The 9,148-nt window shown below is 45.0% G+C and overlaps 1 pseudogene; it reads left to right on the top strand.

The window, feature by feature from the left end:
• Window positions 1-207: 207 nt before the first annotated feature.
• On the top strand, window positions 208-7,592 carry LOC138297106 (kinesin-like protein KIF3B; annotated as a pseudogene).
• The last annotated feature ends 1,556 nt before the right edge of the window (window positions 7,593-9,148 follow it).

Genomic DNA, 9,148 nt, shown 5'->3' with positions numbered 1-9,148 from the left:
ATACTGTGGAATCATTCAAGTGCTCTATTGAGATATATCAGTGCTCTCTGCATTGTTGAGAATTGCTACATGAACACATATGCACATGGTACCAGAAATATAATTGGGGCGGTGGACTTGAGGCTGAAATCATGGACGGTTTCTGACCCATTGCTGTACTGGCCTGTTGCATGTCAGCTACACTTGCACTATCCCCACCACAACACTATGTCCAAGTTAAAGAATTCAGAAACTGTCCCGGTGGTTGTCAGGTGTCATCATATGAGCAGCAAGGAATTGACTAGCGGGTATGAAAAGGTTGTAGAGGTGAATGCTAAATTTGGCCTGGTGGCAGTGAAGAACTCTAGAGGTGTCACAAATGAGCTACCCAAGATGTGCACCTTTTACTGCAACTCAAAGTAAATTGAACTTTCAGGCCACTGGTGGACTGCAAGCCTTTAACAGGACTATCTTTGCATATGGGCAGACTGCAACCAGTAAGACGTATACTATGGAAGCGGAGCGTAATGACCCTGAGAAAAGAGGGGATCATACCTAATTCCTTTAAACACATTTTCACTTACATCTCACGCCCTCAGAATCAACAGTACCTCGTCTGGGCATCCTATTTAAAAATTTACCAGGAGGAAATACAGGAACTACTGTCAAAGAATCAGATCAAGAATCTGTAGCCGAAGGAGCAACCTGATACTAGTTTCTAGGTGAAAGATCTGTCCTCATTTGTAACCAAAAGTGTGCAAGAGATTGAACATGTAATAAATGCAGGGAAGCAGAACCGTTCAGTTGGAGCCACTAATATGAATGAGCACAGGGGGCGCGTACTGACAGCCGGAGGAGGAGGGGCAGCCCTGAAGCCCAGGAGCCCTTTAAATTCATCGCTCGTGCTCCCGCTCTACGGGAGGCGCGTACTGACAGCCGGAGGAGGAGGGGCAGCCCAGAAGCCAAGGAGCCCTTTAAATTCATCGCTCGCGCTCCCGCTCGCGGGACGCGCACGGGCAAAGCCCGGGCCAAGGGCGGGCCCGTCCTTGCCCGTCATTGCCAGGAAGATGCAGGGCCCCCACTCTGACATCTTTACTAAGGCCTTTGGATCTGGTGACATACAGGCACGTGGCTGCTAGGAGGTACTCTCTTAGTGTTTTTCTTTTTATTTATTTATTTCTCTGCTGCTTAAATGACTGAACTTAACATTTAGACTATGTAAAGCAAATTTAAAGAGCAGTATTTAGTTACTGTCATTGGGGCAGGCTCAAATCCTTATATACTTGATGCTGTGCTTACATTGCAAACGCTGTTTTTTGTTTGCAACTGTTGGAGGTGGGACTAAGTCCCTATAAATTTCACTTTGAGTATCTGAAAGATCGGATTCCGTCCGTGGGTGTTGGGGGTGGGATTCACCTCCCATAAACCTGTTTTGTGTCCCCTTGGCTTTCTCCTCACGCTATCTAACCTGAGGGACTCCAACAACCCCCCGGGATGGGGAAAAGGAAAGCCAGTGGTACCCCACTGGGCTGAGAGGGGCGAAGAAAGTATCTCGACATGCTGCTGAAAACTGTACATTGACTCAAATTGATGATCTAATAGAGGAAGTAGAAAGTTTGCTAGCTACTAAGCCCTCTAAGCCCCTTAAGAAAGGGATTACCGCCGTTACCAACATATAAAATCCTTTTTCACCCCTGTGAACAGAGAGTTGCTGTTACCTTCACCACAAGGATCTAACTTTGAACTCATTACGCCAGAAGCTTCGACCAATTCAACAGAGAACCCTAAACAGAGCTTGCCTAGCCAGCAGGGTAGTGTCTTACCCCTTATAAACTGCTCTAATCGTTTTTACCTCTTGCCTGCTTGGCGCCCTCTGGCCCAGAGAGGAGTGTGTCAAGGGAAACTGAGGAGCCACTAATGCATTCAGCTACTCAGGGGGAACACCCTGTCGAGGCACAGTTAGTACAAATAAGAGCTGAAATTCTGAGCCTCAGAGAGTATTTTACATCTTTCAGCCACATGATATATGAGAAGGTGGACGGCATATCTGCCGTAATTGGGGGTATAAGGAAATCCTCGTCTAAACTTGAGCCTAATTCTTTACCTAGGCAAATCCAACAAGTTGAAACATTTACGGCAGGAACATGTAGGGGAAAGAGGGCTGGAGTGGCAACACAAAATTCCCATGGGGAAGAAAGTGTACTTCCTGTTGTGGTCGGCATAAATAAATGTGACACAAACCAGAACAAAGGGGCTAATCAGGAGGCGCACAGAAATGAATTTTTAGATAATAGTTTTATAGATCCTTCGCGAAGTGCCCCAATAAGCCAGACTAAGCATAGCCAGTATGATGTATATATGACAAACATCCCTAAGCTAAACTATGGTCTAAAAGAACAAGGGGATTCCCTTAAGAACAAAGTAATCCACTGGATAAGGGGGGTAAAGAAGTGTAGGTCTATTATAAGGGATGACATAGTTACTGTCCAGAGATACTCAAGAGAATGCTCAGGAACAGACCTTATAGGGCTGAAATTGAGCAGCCAGAGCCTAGTAAATGGTCTCTTGGCACTTGGTCAAAGATCGAGACCTGGTACTTCATCCCAAGTGTCACTTGCTCAAACTATCCCCCAATCATTGGCTAATCTGTTTTTTAAAGAGAGATATAACATCCCAATGCCCCCAGTACATGTACTTCAAGACAGGATTATAGGAGCAGCCCAATTTCAATCTCAGATTGACGTGAAGCCCCCATAGCGAAGGATGGGCGAGACGGCATACCCAGCAAAATGGCTTTGGACCCCTGTATGTTAAGGAACCAGACATTGGGTACCTTGGGAGTAGAGCCAAGAGCACATTGTAGTGACCAAGCAGAGGAGATGGACTGCGGAGTAACGCCTTACTTAAATGAGAACAAAGAGAAGCTGCAAGATATGGGAGATGGAACTGATTCATTAATTAAGCTTCTATCTTGGAACGTGGCAGGTCTGTTTAAAAAAATAGCTAACCCTGATTGGTGCCGCCTCATAGACCAACATCATATTATTTTATTGCAGGAGACATGGGCCTCTTCTGCGATTAATAGAGTAGGTTATTGGACCTTTCAGAAGGCTGCGCTTCCATCACCATCTGGCAGGGCATCGGGGGTTTGACAATCTGGCTAAAACATGATCTGTTCCCAAAGGCGAAGGAGTTATCAACCCCCACTAGGGACATACCAGCTGTTGAGGTTGAACTTAGCAGTCCAAGGGGGCCCGTTCGTATAGCATTTGTAAATATATATGTTAGACCTGACCCCCAAAGGCCTTAGACCGCTTTGATAAAGATGCATACAGACCTCTTGAACTGTTTACCAGGGGGGCAGGGCTTAATTGTTGCAGGAGATTATAATATGCAACTGAATTGCAAAGACGACTACCAGCAAAAAGGATCCCAGTTTGCAGATCCATGGGGCAGATCTGGGCCGGTCCAAGCCACAACTAAGAAAGCAGGGGGAGCATTAGATCTATTAGAGGATCTAATAAAAGCAAAGGGGTTAAGAATAGTAAATGGGAACACGAAGTCAGACACCCTGGCGTTGCCTACATACAGGAGAGGTCCATACTTGAGCCATCTAGATTAGGGGGGTCATTCTGACCCTGGCGGTCCAAGACCGCCAGGGCCACGAATGACGGAAGCACCGCCAACAGGCTGGCGGTGCTTCCAAGCCCATTCTGACCGCGGCGGTAAAGCCGCGGTCAGAAAACCGGGGCCGGCGGTTTCCCGCCGTTTTTGCCCCGGCTGGGCGAATCCGCCAGGGCAGCGCTGCAAGCAGCGCTGCCCTGGGGATTCTGACCCCCTTACCGCCAGCCTGTTTCTGGAAGAGGCTGGTGGTAAGGGGTGTCCTGGGGCCCCTGGGGGCCCCATGAAGCTTTTCACTGTCTGCCTAGCAGACAGTGAAAAGCGCGACGGGTGCAACTGCACCCGTCGCACCGCCGCAACACCGCCGGCTCCATTCGGAGCCGGCTCCTGTGTTGCGGCCCCCATTTCCGCTGGGCCGGCCGGCGCTAACTTGGTTAGCGCCCGCCGGCCCAGCGGGAATGTCGGAATGAGGGAAGCGGTATTTTGGTAGACGACGCGCTCTGGAAAACTCTTATTGATATGGTCGTTCTTCCCCGTAATGATAGTGACCACCAAGCGCTGAGTACCTCCTTTTCTACTACCTTATTTAGTTGCAAAACATTGACAAAGTGGATCAAGGGCAATGCCCTAATCACGACAAATGATTATAAAAATGTGAAATGGGAACTGGTGGAAGATGATGTAAATTTTCAGTTATTAATTTATAAAATAGTCACATCAACGCTTTTACCCTTGAAATATATTGATTTCGTACCGGTGGATCTGATCATTTTGCAAAGTATTTTGACCAATCGGTTAAAACCACATTTTCAGGTAGTAAGGAGGCAGGCAGAAACTGGGGTCAGAACATTGAGGTGGTTTTCTAACTCCTGCCGTCAGGCCAAAACACAGTTATTGGGAGCACTGAAGGCAGGGAACGGTCAAGAGATAAGAGTATCCAGGGTCGCGTACAAAGCAGTACTAAAAAATGCTAAAAAGAGTGGAAACCAAACATTGGAATGGGTTGGTAGATGCACTTTATGAGAAGGATTTCAAACTGTTTTGGAAATTAGTGACAGGTAAAGGTTGCTCCCAAACCGTGGAGAACTACCCTGTAATCCAGCCAGAAACTTGGGTGTCACATTTTAAAAACTTATATAGAGTGGCTCAAATTTGTCACATTACTGTCCCTCTATTAAAATGTAATGGGCCCTTTATTTCCTATACATCAACTGTTGGGATAGCTACACTACCTAAATTTGACATGGATCTCTTTTCTCTAAAAGAAACAACTTTGGCTCTCCAATCAGTACGCAAAGGATAGGCCCCTGGGTTATACGGTATCCCAGGCGATTTATACTTCTCTCGACCGACAACTTCGTCTTTACACTTAAATGTGCTCAGTAATGAGATACTGAGGGGTGGTGGACTTCCCCCCACGTGGCAAGGAGCAATTATAGTCCCTATTTTCAAGAAAGGGCCAAGGGACGAACCAACTAACTATAGGCCAATAAGTTTAATTGATGTCAGCCAAACAATATTCTGCAAGGAGGTACTGAACAGACTACAGGCATGGATAGAGGATTCTCACATCCTTTCCGACTTCCAGACAGGATTTAGGAAAGGAGTGAGCACAATAGATCAGGCGTTCAGGTTCAAACTTCTTTGCTGGAAATATCTGTCACTCAATAAGAGCCACTTGTATGTGGCTTTTATTGACTTAAAAGCTGCCTTTGACATGGTCCCACGGGACGTATTGTGGAATGTTCTGGAGAGCTACCAACTTGATAAAGAATTACTAAGATTGATTAGGTACCTACACGAGAGGACTTATGCTCAGGTACGTTGGTCTCAAAGTGGTGATTTAACAGAAGCTATACCTGTTGATAGTGGGGTCATGCAGGGGTGCGTCCTGGCCCCCACATTGTTCAATCTTTTTATCAATGGTGTGGTGGACCAGCTGTTGCACTGAAACCATGATGCTCCAAAGTTAGCAGGAGCCTCTGTCCCCACCTTAATATTCGCTGATGATACTTTATTAATTTCAAGAACTCCAATGGGCCTACAAAACGAACTGGATGTTTTTTTCAATTTTTGCTCCGGTAGAGGACTTGAAATAAATCCAACTAAATCAAAGTTCATGGCTTTTAATCCACATAAATCATTCAGGGGGACAATGACTATAGCAGGCCATCCGGAAGAGAGATTTAGCCAATTCGACTATCTGGGGCTTAGGTTAGCAGATGACCAACAGTGGTCGGCACAGATTGGGAAGAGTTTGTCAGTTCTTAGACAGAGGTCAGCAGTGATAGGTTGGGAAATCGCCAACATTTCGGAAGGGGAGATCTCACCTGCTATTACAGTCTACAAAGCAGCGGCAGTGGCAGCTTCAACTTATGGTGCCGAGCTTTGGGGGCACTCTAACTCTAGATGTTTGACAACGGTAGAAAACCGCTTAATACGTAATGTTTTTCGGCTGCCGATGAGTACCCCCCCTTATACCTCTCAGATTTGATTTAGCTTTGAACGAGGTTCATAATGAAATTGCTCTAAGACCTCTTATGTATTGGGTCCGTCTTTGGACTTCTGAATATTTGTCCACCTTCCAAACAGCAACAGATGAGTTCCTATTGGGTGATTGTGCATTAAAAATCCCCTGGTTTAGATATATCAGAGACATGTGTAAACTCCTTAAAATGGAGGAGGTGTGGAGAGATCCTCCTAACTTGACCAAGGAAGTAAAAGTGCGCATAATAAGGTGCTACTGGGAGAATATTCTGGTGCAAATTTGGTCTAAAAAAAAACAAGGTAGCCGGACCCTACAGTTTTTGGATCATAAATGTAGCCCTACGTTTGAGGCCTATATGGATAATGTAAATCCTCCTTACACCAAAACCCTCTTTATTAAATTCAGATTAGGGATTCTCCCGCTTAAAACATTTACTGCGAGATGGAGCGCGGAGGATTGCAATCTGACCTCCTGTCATTATTGCCAGGAGAAACCAGAGTCACTCGCACACTTCATGTTTTTTTGTCCTAGATATCTGGTCCCCAGGAAGAAGTGGATTATCCCGCTATGCAGGTCAATGGGGATAAGGGAATGCAATACATCATTACGCATTTTGACAACTGATACAACTGACAAGGTAGTCTTTTCAGTTGCGGGATACTTGCAAAACGCATGGGCTATAAGAACCAGAGAATTGTTATAATTGTGTATTTTAAGAAATTGATTTTAGATTAGAATTATTTAATGTAGCAGCAGATTATTGAATGGAGTTAAGATGCAATGGCCCATTATATTTTAATAACTTAATATTTTAATATTTTAGGATTTTAAGATTTTAAGATTGATGCCTGTTTTGCACTGTTTTAATAACTATGCGATTTTATAATTCACTCAGGGTCTCTTAATGTATTATGTGGTACTTCTTGTTTGTCTCTTTTTTATAATTGGTCTACTGTATAATTATGATATGGTGTTCATTGCATACTTTTATGGCTTTTAGGCGAAATAAAGTTATTATTGGTTTGGATTGGAATGAGCACAGCTCTCTCTCTCATTCCATTTTCGTGATCACAGGAGAGTTCAGTGAGGTGGGTCTCCATGAGGAGAATCAAATCCATGTGGGGAAGTTAAACCTAGTTGATCTTAATGGAAGTGAGTACCAGACCAAGATAGGTGCTCAGGGGGAATGGCTCAATTTCTGCCTTAGGGGAATGTTATCTCTGCTCTGGTGGATTGTAAAAGTACTCATATTCCCTATTGAGACTCAAAACTTACAAGACTGCTGCAGGGCTCTAAACCTGTGAAGGTGGCAAATACGTGCCCATCATCATTCCATTCGGAAGAACCTCTAACCACCCTTTGCTATGTCAACTGTGCCAAAAACATCAAAAACAAGCCTAGAGTCAATGAAGAGCCCAAGAATGCCCTGATGCAGGAAATCCAGGTGAAAACTGCCTGGCTAAAAGCACAGCTAGGGAAGCATACAGTGGGCAAACACAAGTGAAAGTGCAGGAGGTGAGGGGGAGGTGAGGGAGGCGATGGTTAAGATGATGATGGGGAGAGTGATTGCGTGGATGGTGTAGATAATGAACAGAACTTCTTGAGGGAGCAACAAGAACTCCTGCAGAAGGAAAAGAAAGGAATTATTGAGAATCACAGCTTGTTGGAAGTGAAGAAAATAAAGCTGCTATAGGAGAAGGAGAAGATAAATGATCTAAAGGAAGAGAAGGAAGCCAACAAAATGCTGAGAGCTAAAGTCAAGGCCTTGGATAGCAAGCTTCCTATTGGAGAGAAGAACATAGTGGATCATGGAAAATGAGCAACAGCAATTTCTAGAGCAGAAAAGGCATGTAGGAGAGATGCAGTAGCAGATGGAGAACCAACAGGAAGAGACCTTGGAGCTAAAGGGGACCTACAGCTCATCGCAGCTGGAAGTGTGCATTACGATTAAAAAGCTGAAAAAAAGTTATCCTCCAAGCTGCAGGCAGTGAAGGCAAAAATCCATGACCTTCAGGAAGCACACATCAAGGCGAACCAGGAGCTGGAGCAAACGTAGAACAAGCTCACCCGGAAATGTAAGCTAAAGCACCTGGGCCCTGCTTTATACTTTTTGTGCGCCACATTAGCGTCATTTAATTGTATTTTGTAAGTTTGCACTGCTTTTGTGGCGCAAAAAAAGTATAAATCAGGGCCCTGATCTTTGAGAACTTCATTCCTCTGGAGGAGAAGAACAAGATCAGCAGCATCATCATCAACCAGCACTTCTGCTTCTCAGCTCTACCCGCAGTCATGTAGATTTGTTCCAAAGTAAAGCCATGAAACTTCCTCAAGCATGATGTTGTGTGCTCATTTCTGCCGGCCAGGGACTTTGCAACAGCAACAAGGAGCAAGGCCATTAATCTGCAATGTGCCTCAGACCGAAGAACTCTGAACCTGTCAGATGCTTTTTGCAGTTGAACTTCTTTCTGGTGCCATAAAACCTGTAGTTACAAGTTTGTACTTGTTTTTGTATATTAATTATCCCTGAAAGTTCTACAAGAACTGTGGAATCAATCTGAAATGTTTGGGCAGGTAGAGCTTTTCAGAATGAAGACTGTGCCTCCTGTGCTAATTCCGTGTAAAAGTGTATACCTCAGGGGAATGTAGGCAAGAAAGGGAGCTCGATGAGGAGACAGAAAAAGAATAGGCGGGACGGTCAGGACTGAGATGGTGGAATATAGTACAGAGGAATCGATTCTGGAGGACTGTGGATAGAGTGAAAGGGCAGGCAGGGCAAGGTTGCATAATACAAGACTTACATTCATGCAAAAATTTAGGGTCAGGAAAGGATGGCATCTTTGGTGAAAAGGCACACAGAGGGCTGCAGTATAGGGTAATGAGCAGTATTTGTACTGTGTAAGTACTTTGAGAATCAGGGGGGCAGAAATGGCCTAAAATAAATTTGACCCCCCACGGGAGCGACCCTTGCCTACGGAGTCGCTCTCCCTGCGTGACATTGGCACAAATAAAAAAATCTCAGGTGCCTAGTGGTTTCTGCCCCCCTTGGGAGCAGATTGGAGT

The sequence above is a fragment of the Pleurodeles waltl genome, chromosome 5 (assembly GCF_031143425.1).
Source record: "Pleurodeles waltl isolate 20211129_DDA chromosome 5, aPleWal1.hap1.20221129, whole genome shotgun sequence".
NCBI lineage: Eukaryota > Metazoa > Chordata > Amphibia > Caudata > Salamandridae > Pleurodeles > Pleurodeles waltl.
This window is presented reverse-complemented; position numbering and strand designations above follow the sequence as displayed.